This window comes from Phoca vitulina, unplaced genomic scaffold, assembly GCF_004348235.1.
Source record: "Phoca vitulina isolate PV1807 unplaced genomic scaffold, GSC_HSeal_1.0 scaffold36, whole genome shotgun sequence".
NCBI lineage: Eukaryota > Metazoa > Chordata > Mammalia > Carnivora > Phocidae > Phoca > Phoca vitulina.
Genome location: NW_022589739.1, coordinates 821295 through 834523, shown reverse-complemented (window position 1 = coordinate 834523; position 13229 = coordinate 821295). Strand labels below are relative to the sequence as shown.

Here is a 13229-nt window from a genome sequence, read left to right as displayed (position 1 = left end):
AAATGTGACCCATGGTCAAAGAAATAGTCAAAACAAGCAGATACAGTGATGGCCCACATGTTGGAATTATCAAACAAGAACTGAGGATGAAATTACTAATTAGGATGAAAATACTAAATGATCTAGCAGAAAAAATGAAGGAGATGCATGGAGGGAGGGGGTGGCAGTTTCAGCAGAATGATACAAATTACAAAAAAGAATCAAACAGAAATACTAGAAAAATAAATCAGAAATGAAGAATTAGATCAACTGAAAGCATTAGAAAAGACTAATAAACTCGAAGACAAATCAATAGGACACATCCAAACTATGACAGAAAAAAAAGGAGAAAGATAAATCGGCATGCCTGTGGGATAATTTCAAATGGTCTAACATTTATAACTGGAGTCCCAGGAGAGGATAGAAGAGAATAAAAGAGAAAAAATATTTGAAAAGAAAATGACCAAGAACTTTCTGCAAGTAAAGAAAGACATCAACCAAACAAATCTAAGAAGTTTAGAAGCCCGAGCAGGATAAAAATATACTAGAGAATGAACCTAATGGGATCACAGAGTAATGTAAACAACTACTTGGAAAGAAGTGGCTTCAGTTCTTACTAATATTCGTGAAGTCAAATGAATCTAATATACAGAGCCTAGTCCTAAAGAAACCAGGGAGGTTTCTATAATGACTTGTAAATTTTAACCTTTTCTCCAAATTTAGATATGTTAGATATACAGCTATATTTCTAGTTTCTTATTTAAGAAACTTTCTTATTTAAACCTAATTTTAGGGTATTAAGGAGGGTACGTGTTGTGATGAGCACTGGGTGTTATACGCAACTAAGGAATCGTTGAACACTACATCAAAAACTAATGTACTATATGTTGGCTAACTGAACATAATAAAAAAAATTAATTAAAAAAAATTAAACCTAATTTTACTCTGGATTTTCAGTGAAACTTTTTTCTTTGGGTTGGAATGTTTTCTGATAAAAATTAAAAATAAGCGGGGTGGGGCACCTGGGTGGCTCAGTCATTAAGCATCTGCCTTCAGCTCAGGTCATGATCCCAGGGTCCTGGGATCGAGCCCCGCATCGGGCTCCCTGCTCAGGGGGAGGCCTGCTTCTCCCTCTCCCACTCCCCCTGCTTGTGCTCCCTCTCTCACTGTCTCTCTCTGTGTCAAATAAATAAAATCTTAAAAATAAATAAATAAAAAAAAATAAAAATAAGCGGGGCGCCTGGGTGGCTCAGTCAGTTAAACATTTGCCTTCAGCTCAGGTCATAATCTTGGGGTCCTGGGATCGAGCCCCACATCGGGCTCCCTGCTCAGCAGGGACTGCTTCTCCTTCACCCTCTCTGGCCCCCCCTCTCATGCTCACTCTCTCTCTCTCAAATAAATCAGTAAAAAATCTTTAAAAAATTAATAAGCTAAATCTCCAAACTCAATTATCAAAAATCAAAAATATTCTCAAAAAAAAAATCTAAAACCTACACCAATATGAACTTTCTATAATTAAATATTTCCAAGGAGGAAAAACACTAATATATTCAATTATTAGGTGTGATAGGAAAAAAAAGGTGTCAGAGACAGTCACGTGAGCTTCACAACGTTCAAAGATATCTATCTGCTTTGCAGAAAAAATATATAAGGAAAACCAAAATGGAAACCGGGAGACCAATTAATAACTGAAATAATCTAGAAAAGAACTAGTAGGGGCGCCTGGGTGGCTCAGTTGGTTAAGCAACTGCCTTCGGCTCAGGTCATGATCCTGGAGTCCTGGATCGAGTCCCGCATCGGGCTGCCTGCTTGGCAGGGAGTCTGCTTCTCCCTCTGACCCTCCCCCCTCTCATGTGCTCTCTCGCTCATTCTCTCTCTCTCAAATAAATAAAAAATCTTAAAAAAAAAAAAAAGAGAACTAGTAATTACTTGAACTAGGTTGGCAGCAATGGAAATATTAAGAATGGTTTTTTTTTTTTTTTTAAAGATTTTATTTACTTATTTGACACAGAGACAGAGAGAGCACAAGCAGGGGGAGCCGCAGGCAGAGGGAGAGGGAGAAGCAGGGAACCTGATGTGGGGCTCGATCCCTCCTGGGATCATGACCTGAGCCGAAGACAGCCGCTTAACCAATTGAGCCACCCAGGCACCCCAAGGATGGTTTTTCTTAAACAAGCAAACAAAAACATTAAGTTTAGACAGTAAATGAAATGAGGGGAAAAACAGTGATGTGATAAAGAATGATTTAGTTGTGGGGAGGGGGATACTATTTTTAATGGTATAGTCAGGGAAAAGATGAAATTGTAGTGATAACCTGGACATAAGGGGTGAGTCATGGGAAAAGCCACGACTTCCTAAGCTTCCTAGCTTCACAAGTTTAAAGATGGGATAAGCCTAGCCAGCTCCCACATTCTTTAACCTCCATACCACACTTTATAATTATGCTTTGCCCAAGTACTATAAGCAATTAATAAAGGGCTTGATTCTCCCTGACAGTCATTATACTACTTTCAGCTCTTAGGAGCAACATTCTATACATAAAAGATTCACAACAGGGCATTCATCAAGAATGCATTCTATATCTGTATATATGTATCACTGTTTAGGAGGGGGACATGGAGGGGGGAATACAGTTACAGCAAGAGATTGCTGTTGAAAAGACATTTTACAGACAAAGCAGTTTTCAATCTAACTCAAAATCCTAACAGTAGCACTGCTTTGTGGAGATAATTACTGAACTTTGAACCACTTTATTGTCCATTCATTTAACATGAATCATTAAATATACTCTGACATTACCCTAATTCCAACATGACAAATAACAGTAAGCTTTTGTGCTAAATGTTATGGTATATGCCTCCATTTCCAACATAGCTTAAGATAGGAAAACATAAAACTGAGTTACAACTGAGAACCCCCCAAAATGAAATAATAAATAATGAATAATGAAAAGCTGACATGAATTATTTCTGGAATTTTCCCCCAAAACTCCGTAATTTCTATGGCTAACAAAATCTTGTTTTCAAATGACACCAACTGCATTAAATTGGTAGTTTTACAGAACAGTGATAACAAAGAAGAGAAAATGATGTAGTAGCAAGACTTGAGGCTCAAATATCAGACCTCTTAGTAACTGTGTAATCTTAAGCAAGCTACTTAATCTCCCTTTGTCTTAATTTTTTCATCTGTAAAAGATCATATCTGTGTTGTCAGGCTTAAATAATATATATAATGACTAGTTTATACAGACATCTAAAAATATATATATGTATTACATCTTTCCAATTACTGGAACCATCAATATATTCATACCACTAAAAAAAGGCAGCTTATTGGGGCGCCTGAGTGGTGCAGTCAGTTGAGTGTCTGACTGGTTTCAGCTCAAGTTGTGATCTCAGGGTCATGAGACTGAGCAACCCCCACCTCACCCCACCCCGCACTGGGCTGCGTGCCCACTGTGGAGTCTACTTGAAATTCTCTCTCCCTCTCCCTCTGCCCCTCCCACTTATACTCGCTCTCTAAAATAAATAAATCTTGGGGCGCCTGGGTGGCTCAGTCAGTTAAGCATCTGCCTTTGGCTTGGGTCATGATCCCAGGGTCCTGGGATTGAGCCCCACATCATGCTCCCTGCTCAGGGGGGAGTCTGCTTCTCCCTCTCCCTCTACCCCTCCCCACTGCTCGTGCTCTCTTTCACACTCTCTCTCTCAAATAAATATTTAAAAAAAAACAAATAAAATAAATAAATCTTTAAAAAAAAAGGAAGCTTATCACCAATAATCACATGGAAAGATGTTCAATATCATTACTCATTAAGGAAATGCAAACCAAAACCACAATGAGATACCACTTCATATCTACTAGAATGGCTAAAATTTTAAAAATGGAGAATAAGTGTTGATAAGGATGTGGAAAAACTGAAACCCTCATACTCTGTTGATGGCAATATAAGATGGTGCAGCCACTTTGGAAAACACTTTGGTGTTTCCTCAATGAATTAAACATAGAATTTCCATATGACCCAGCAATTCCACTCCTACATACACCCAAAAGAATTAAAACAGAGTAACTGTACACTAATGATCACAGCAGTACTCACAATAGCTAAAAGGTAGCAGCAGCCCAACTGTCCATCAAAAAATGGATATACAAAATATGGTGTTTTTTTTTTTTTTTAAAAGATTTTATTTATTTATTTGACAGAGCGAGAGAGCACAAGCAGGGAGAACAGTAGAGGGAGAGGGAGAAGCAGGCTCCCCGCCAAGCAGGGAGCCCGATGTGGGGCTCGATCCCAGGACCCTGAGATCATGACCTGAGCCGAAGGCAGACGCCCAACCATCTGAGCCACCCAGGCGCCCCAAAATGTGGTGTTTTATTGAATCTCAAAAGCATTACGCCAAGTGAAAGAAGTCAGACTCAAAGGCTGAGGCACCTGGCTGGCATGTGACTCTTGATCTTGGGATTGTGAGTTCAAGCCCCACGTTGAGTGTATATAACTAAAAACAAAAACAAACAAAAACAAAAACACCTTTAAAAAAAAACAAAAAACGGGGTAAGTATGACTTCCCCAGAGTTGCAGATGACCATTTGTTTAAAAAAAAAAGGCTGAATACACCGTATGATGCCAATTTACAGGACTTCTGGGAAGGCAAAACTATAGGAATAAAAAAAAAATCAGTTGTCTGGAGGGTAAGTGAAAGAGACTGATTATAAAGGAGAACAAGGATACTTTTTGGAGGGATAGATTCTGTATCTTAATTGTGGTGGTGGCAGTTAAACGCTGTCACTCTCTTCAACTCCTAGAGCTGATACCTAAAACAAATGAATTTTACTCTAAATTATATCACAATAAACCTGATTTAAAAAAAAAAAAAAAAGCTCTAAATAGTTACAGGGTCATGTCATACATTTCAATACAGGCAGAATTCCAGTCTGATAGATGTCATTATGAGATCCAGGCTACATTCCCTGGAGCCAAAGACCACCTTTTCCCAACTCAGCACTGTAGTCTAAAAGATATGTACACACTAAACTAAAAAGAGAGGTCAGAACAGTTATAAATCACGTTATGAACACATATAAAGGGACTTAATAAAGCAACTTGGTTACGGATACTCACAGCACTATGGTTTTGTTTATAACTATACCTGGGTCTCCTTTAGAGCTTATCTTGGGGGGAAAATACATGCTTCGCATAATTCCCTAAACTGCACATAAAACATCTGAAAAAATGTTTTCCTGTTTCCTAATTAGACAGGTGTTTTTTTCCGTGTCTATCACTCCAACATCCACATTCTTTTCCCACCTCACCAGAAGGCAAAGTACCTGCATTGATTTCCCTCTATTGTCTCCCTCTCATTTTCCCTGCCCTTTTATCTTGAAAGAGGCTTTTGTATTTGCTTTTCCCTCTCATTCCACAAAACTTTATTAAATAGTTTTTTCTTTTAAGTAGGCTCCACACCCAAAATGGGGCTCAAACTCACAACTCCAAGATCAAGAGTCAAAAGCTCTGCCGACTTAGCCAGCCAGCCCCATAACAGAACTTTAATACTTAATGTCTCCCTGCCACCACTGATATTTTCTGAAGATAAACCACCAACTTCTGTTTTTATAGGAAAATACTTTAAAAAAAAAAAAAAAAATAGCCTGTTTCAATTAGGATTTCCCATACTGCAAATTTTTTTAACCAATATTCTTAACACTGCCTATTCCTTTCTCTTCTCATACTCAAATTCCTTATCAAATCCCTACTCATTTCACAACAGGAACTAACATTACTCTGCTGCTCGTTTATAGTCACCAACTTCTCCTTCAGTTCTCTTAACCATGTCTTCCATGCTACTCAAGCCACAAGTTCACAGTCTGTGCTAAGATTTCCTGAATCACCCAAATAATATAAAAGTTCTGACCATTGGCCTCTAAGTTCTTTATTACAGAGGTCTACTTATTCTCATCTCTTACTTCACCTCTGTGCTGTCCTTATTTTTTCAAACAGAACTCACAAATCCTTCCTTAACCCTGTATTTTACTTTCTCTTATCTAAGGTTTTCCCCAAGTTGTTCCCTGTGCATTGAAATAACTCTGTCCCTGAAACCTCATCACCTTCTTCCTACAGTAACAGTTTAAGATCTAAACTCTACTCAAGGGGCACCTGTCTCGCACAGTGGGTAGAGCATGTAGCTCTTGACCACCCCACGTTGAGTGTAAAGATTAAAAAAAAAAAAAAAGTTGCTAAGCCAGTAATAATTGCTTTCAAATCTATTAAAATCAAGAGCGTTTAAAAATCCCATACACAGCCAGCCAGAATGGGACAAGGAAGCAAAACAAGGGGCTTGACCCCAACATATTGGGGTTCAAAACCAGCTCTGCCATTCACTAACTGTAATCATGATGCAGCTGCTTAGTCTTCCTGAGCCTAAAATTCTTCATTTGTAAAGTGAGGACAATAACTTTATTTAAAAAAAAATCCGAGGGGCGCCTGGGTGGCTCAGTCGGTTGGGCGTCAGCCTTTGGCTCAGGTCATGATCCCAGGGTCCTGGGATGGAGCCCCACATCGGGCTCCCTGCTCAGCGGGGAGCCTGCTTCTCCCTCTCTCTCTGCCTGCCGCTCTGCCTACTTGTGTTCTCTCTCTCTGTCAAATAAATAAATAAAACCTTTAAAAAAAAAAAATCCCACTTGCTTTTGTACCCAAATAGCTAAATTAAAAATTTTAAGAAACCCAAAAAGTAGTTTAAAATTGTACAAATCTCCTTATTTATTTTTTAAAAAGATTTTATTTATTTGACAGAGAGCAGGAGAGCGAGCGAGAGAAAGCACAAGCAGGGGGAGCAGCAGAGGGAGAGGGAGAAGCAGACTCCTCGCTGAGCAGAGAGCCTGATGCAGGACTCAATCCCAGGATCGAGGGATCATGACCTGAGCTGAAGGCAGACGCCCAACCGACTGAACCACCCAGGCACCCCTACTCCTTTTTAACTGCCTAAAAGGTCAATGTGCACTCTCCCATTGTGTTTTTAATCCATCACTTGTAAATAACAGATTGCAGACAAAAAGAAGGGATACAACATATACGTAAATGCACAAAATAAAGGTATCAAAACTGTAACTCCAGCAGAGAACAGGGAAAACAATTTTTCTTCTAGTCTCAACCTTAAGCCTGTGAACAACCTGAAAGATATCCTATAGCAATCATTCCCAAGTATGACCATAATTGCAATCAAAAAAGATTCATGTCTGAATACCATCAAAATGATAAGAAATTATCAATTACTGGTAATACATTTCTCATAAGAGTTGCCTTTCCTTTTCAAGCAGGAATCCAAGATAGAAAAGCAGAATTTTCATACTGTATATCTGCATTGTTTAATATCGTAGCTACTAACCACAAGCAGCTATTGAGTGCTTGAAATGTGGCTAGTCCAAAGTGAGATGCGTTTTAAGTGTAAGATGGACACCAGATTTCAAAGATGTACCCCCCCCAAAAAAAAAAAGTAAAATATCTTACATATGTGGCTCTCATTTAGTATTTCTACTGGACAGCATTAATTTAGATATAAAATCTCAAATTAAAAAATGGATACCAAAGTAAGCAGCTTGCTTAATATCTTACTGCTTGGTAGTATCACAGGTGATACTTTTACCTGCCTTAATTTATTCTTGAAACATGAGAAATATAATAAAATGGATAATTTATGTTAGCAAATTAAGTAACAAGTTACAAAGCATTAAAAAAAAGTGCTTTGCACAGCTGCTCTGAAAAGTTTGGTCTGATGCTCTGATAAGAACTCTGAACTCTTGGGAAATTCAACACCCTCGTTAGGTATAAGTTCACTTATTGAATGTGCTTACAAGTGCAAAAACATTGCGCTAGATTAAAGAAAGATTCCTGGACATGGAACTGATGCAACAATCTTCAAGTGAAAATCTTAGAACCATTCATGGCAGAAGGGAGAAACAAAGAATCAGATGCTTAATATACAGCTAATTACTTATAATTTTATAGTTATATATATAATATATATATTATAGTTTCTAACTCCTAAATGCAAGCACATCAACTTTGATGTTGTGAAAAGGTTGTGAAACCTATGGATGAAAACATTAAAATAAACTGCTTGCCAAGAAAAACTGAAAGCAACATGCATACAAAACAGGTTTTCATAAGAAAAAAAAATGCTTCAGAATCTATTAATTCAGGCAAAATTACCTGTAGAAGTAGCTCAATATATATATGCTTGGTAGCTATATAGAATCACTTTTGAATTAAGTTTGAGCTAAATAATAAAATCTATCTAGTCTCAGTCATAGTGCTTTTCAGTACTCAAAAACGGTCTTACTATTAAACTAGGAACTGTATAGACCTCAACTAGGTCTAATTTGCCATGGTGAATAAGAGCACTAACACCAAGTACGGCACAATGCTAAAAGGAGTCTCCTGGAGAAACTTAATCACAAGCCAAGGAGGCAAAGGTACAAAGTCTCTTCTGGAATCAGCGTTCCCGGACCTCCAAACAGGCTTCCCCTTTATACTATGTCTTCACAGCTCTCCTAATAGCTTTCTTTTTCCTACATCTCTTCTAAGCTGTGGCTTTGATACTCCAATATATTAAACAATTTTCCCAGCAGAGCTTTTCTGACACGCACCTGGAAAGATTTCAGGGTACCTCTTTAATAGGTAATCTTGTTCAAAGACGAAGACCTCCTTCCTTACTCTCACCACTCACTGTTCAAAATAAAAATATAATTACAACCTCAGCTTCTATCAGGCTAATTAACAGAAGGGAAGGAACTACCACAGGCTCTCTCTTCCACGTTCTTTATCCCCAGACTTTCCTCCTCACTTAGTTTTCTTCCTCATTTCCCTCCTCAATCCCTGCTCCCCCCGAAAAAATTTCCACAGCTAGAGAATCTCCTTTTTAAAGCCAAACCATTTAGTTAGGAAAATAAGTATGTACTTTTTTCTTCAATTATGTATTGTTCCTCTGTCACTCAGGAAGAGTTAAGCAAATATTTTTAATCTGACTGCACTCCCGGAAAGATGATGCGTTAAACACACACTTAAATAATACTGTTTTCCCGAAGCAAGTGGATTCGCGGCAAAAAGGCAAACCGGGAGAAGTGAGAAGAAAAAAAATCATTATCCCAAAAGCTGGAGATGGGACAAGGAGGTGGGGGGGGAGGGGGGTTACACAACTGAGAAGTGCAACACACTTCGCCAGAATCTAACAATTCAACAAGAGAATAGGACCGGCCACAGTGACTCCGGCCCCGTATCAAAGGACAAGGGGGTGGTCTCCCCTCCCCCTTGGGACAAAACTAACTCCCAGGCGCACCACCTCCCAGCCCCAGCCAAGAGGGGCCTAATGGGGGCGCGGGCCCCTCGCACCTTAGGCGGGGCTGTCAGAAACGGTCTGGGTGGAAGCAAGGCCCGGGGAGGTGAGACCCGCTGGGGAAACGCCAAAAGTACCAGATAGGGGGTCAAAGGCGGACACCCGGGGACTGGGGGCCGCAGCAAGGGACCCTCCCAGCCGGGCTCCCCGGGGTCCCTCGCTGCCCTTGGACAGCAGGGTCCCAGGTACCGGCCTCCGCCGCACCTACCACTCCTCACCTCACGCTGCCCGAGCCTCTGTCTCCACCGCAAACCGAGCCGCCGCAGCAGCCGCGGTCCGAGCCATTTCCCTCCCAGCCGCCTCAGCCGCCGCCAAGAGTCTCGGCGGACTCCGCGGCCAGCCAAGCAAAGCACGTCACTTCCGACCAGGGAAGCACCGCCTTCCGCGCCCAGGCTTCTGGTGGATTGGCTGGTACAGACGGCCTACCTGAGGTAGTGGGCGGGGCTTGGGCGCGTCCCGTGAGGCGAGAGCTCGGGTAGTGGGGGCTTGGCTGCCGCTTCCCCTGGGCAGTGCCGGGTGGCCTCAGGACGTCTCTCCCTGTAGCACCAGACCAGAGGGTGGGGGTGTACCTTCGGGGACCCCAGCCGGCCACTTCTCCGGCCGGGCGTCCGCCAACCACCGAAGTACTCTATTGTTCCCGTGCCCTCTCCAGGGACTCAGCAGTCTCCTCCAGCCTGGCTGTGGTTCCCAAATTCGTGGTTTTGGCCCCAGGCCAAGGCGAGGTTAGTTTGTGACTGGAAAACTGAAAGGAACAGGCAAGATAGAAAATCATGCACTCCAGACATCATTTACCGACTGCTCACGGTGGATCAGGTGCTGTGGGGCGTGTTTTTAGCCCATCACGTGGATTGCGTAAAGCTCTTTCACATTGGTGTCTCATTTAATCCTCAGCAGCCAGGTAAGGAAGATAGCTCAATGATAACTCACAGCTACACGGCTCTTCTCTACATGACGAAATATCTTTACATACAATCTCCAAAATAATACCTGCCTCATGAGAATTGAATGCGATTATGCTTGTAAAGTTTAGGCTTTAAATGTCTGATTTTAAAATTACATAACCATGTCAAGCAGATAGGAAAATTATCCCCATTTACAGATAGTGAAGCTAGGAGCAGGATTCAAATTCAGTTCTGACTCCAATCTGTAGCATTTTACAACAGATTGTCCCTTAAACAGTAAAGAGAAGGGGACATGCTCCTTCCACAGGCTTACAATCTAATGTGGTAGACTGATTTGGGCTTCAATTCTCAGTAAAAAATAACCACAACAAAAACAATACACTTTTTTTTAATTGTAAATGCTGTAAGTAGAACTTACCTCCAACAAATAATGGGAAAGAAATCTTTTCTCTTTCCCTTTTTTTTTTTTTTTTTGGTAAGGTGGATGTGAAATGGATGAAGCCCTCCAATCACTCTAATAAACATGCCTACACCTCCCAGGAAATGAGACTGGACAGAGTTGCTACTCTATGGAGAAGCCTAGAAGCAACTGTATTCCTTGAGGCTGTGGCTACCAACTCTTGTCCACCCACCCTTCCTACTAGAGCTTTCCATCTCTTCCTCCCCTCCCCCCACTTCCAGGCAGACTTTACACACCCTAGAAGAATGTCCCTTAGGAATCTGTTTAGTTCCACACCATTGTTCTACTTTATCTTCTCATCAAAGGAGGAATTTCTAGAATTGGCAGCTCTTTCACAAGATTAAAAGGGGAGGGGAAAACGATTTATCTCAGCTGCTTTCCTAGCTTCCGCTCCAGAACTGAGTGTGCCTTCAGAAAAGAAGGAAGAGACCTTGAGAGAACACTGTGTCTTGAGGGAAGATTAGCTGTTTGACTTTTTTTTAATCTTTCTTATATTTTTTCTTATGAGAAATATTTTCTCTGGGTCCCAGAAGCACAGGGCCCTTGATGAGTGAATTTCTTGTAGTTCCAACTTCATTATTTTATTATGCTTCTCAAATGGCCAATACTTAGTAGCCTCTGATTGACCAGAAGGGTCCCAATAAAAAGAGAAAGGGAGTTTGATGGTTCTCCAGTTTCCAAAAAACTAGCATTCACAAATTGCCAGGTGTCAAGAATTGAACTAGTAGCCCTCTCTTAGCAGCTCATCTCTCTGGCAAAGGGTGTATGAGGATGGTTGTGTCAGCAGGAGAAACACAAATTTCTAGGACAGACTGGTGCTGCTGTCATTTGGAACCAAAGAAAACGTAGCTGGCAGCCATTTCTCCCTCTCCTACCAGGTTCAATATTAAGATTCGAAAGTAGAGAAAAGAATTGAGGAGGCATTATATTTTTAAGTGTTCCAATCCTAACCTCCCACAGAGTACTTAACAGCACCACAAATATTCCCAAACTTCTTCTAGAACCAAATGAGAAATGGGCAACCTTGTTTTACTACAGGTTAAAAAAAAAGAGAGAGAGAGAGAGTGGCTGATATTTACTGAGCATTTAAGGTCAGGCCCTCTTCTTAGTGCTTTACAAGTCATTGAGTTCCTCGAACAACCTTAAATAGTGGTGCCATTATTATATCCTCATTTTGTAGCTGAGAAATTTGAAGAACAGAGAGGATAAGGAATTTGCCTGTAGTCACACAGATACTAAATGGTACAACTGGGATCCAAACGCAGGTCTAACTGTAAGGCCCATGCTCTTTTACCTTCACACTGGCCCCCAAAAGGCCATGGAGATTTTAAAAGCCATAAAATAGCTATTAAAGGCCATTTATCAGTAAACCTGTTCTTCACTTTCCTTTCCCAATGCTGAATCCCCAACCCTGCTGGGTCCTATACCACACAACTTAAAACCTATGGTTTTTACTTCTCAGAGATCATTACCTAAGGCAGATAACACTGTCATAGAGAAATGACATTAAGAACATTAAATAGCCAAACTATAGAAAGAGTCCAAATGTCCATCAACTGATGAATGGATAAAGAAGATATGGTATATATATGTGTGTTTATATATATATATATATAAAGATATGATGTGTATATACATTTATATATATAAAGAAGATATGGTATACACACACACACACACACACACACACACAATGGAATACTACTCAGCCAACAGAAAGACTGAAATCTTGCCATTTGCAATGATGTGGATTGATGGAGCTAGAGTGTATAATGCTAAGTGAAATAAGTCAGAGAAAGACAAATACCGTATGATTTCACTCATAGGTGGAATTTAAAAAACAAAATGGATGAACATACACTATGGGGGAAAAAGAGAGGGAAACAAATCATGAGAGACTCCTAATGACAGAGAACAAACTGAGGGTTGATGGGGGGGGATGAGCTAGATGGGTGATAGGTATTAAGGAGGGCACTTGTTACGATGAGCACCGGGTGTTCAATGTAAATGATGAACCGCTGAACTCTACACCTGAGACCAATATTGAACTGTATTGTCAACTGACTAGAATTTAAATTTAAAAAGACCACATTAAATGTGTAGATAATGAAAGGATGTGAAGTTTGTAGAAGGAATATGAAATGTTTGCCTTGTAATTCATTCAGCAAAAAAAAAAAGTACTGAGCCCCTGTTTTCAATATATCAGGCACTATTGTCTGTGTTGGGGACACAGTAGTGAGCAAGATGAGGTGTCCCTGATCTCATAGAGCTTAGAGTCCAAGTCCAACAGGGGAGACAAACATAAAACACGTAATTAATTAATCATTTATCTAAATTGTAGTAAGTGGTATGAAGGAAAACTATAGGGTTCTTTGCTTTAAAATGGAAGGCAGAAAGGCCTTCCCTGAGGAAGTGGTGTTGAGCTGAGATCTAAAGGATGAGTAGAAATGACTGAGGATGAAGTAAGCAGAAAGCATCCCAGGCAGAGGGACAGTGTGTACAAAG

General features: G+C 40.5%; 1 protein-coding gene across 2 annotated transcripts in view; it reads right to left on the bottom strand.

The window, feature by feature from the left end:
* Window positions 1-9706, bottom strand: part of PIK3C2A (phosphatidylinositol-4-phosphate 3-kinase catalytic subunit type 2 alpha) — a 96035-nt gene extending 86329 nt beyond the window's left edge. The window contains exon 1 of one of the 2 annotated variants that reach the window (XM_032426900.1): window positions 9581-9706. The gene's annotated coding sequence lies outside the window, so the exon portion shown is untranslated. Of the gene's footprint in view, window positions 1-8616; window positions 9246-9580 lie in introns of those variants that run through there. The other variant, XM_032426901.1, reaches the window with a different exon arrangement.
* Between the last annotated feature and the right edge of the window lie 3523 nt (window positions 9707-13229).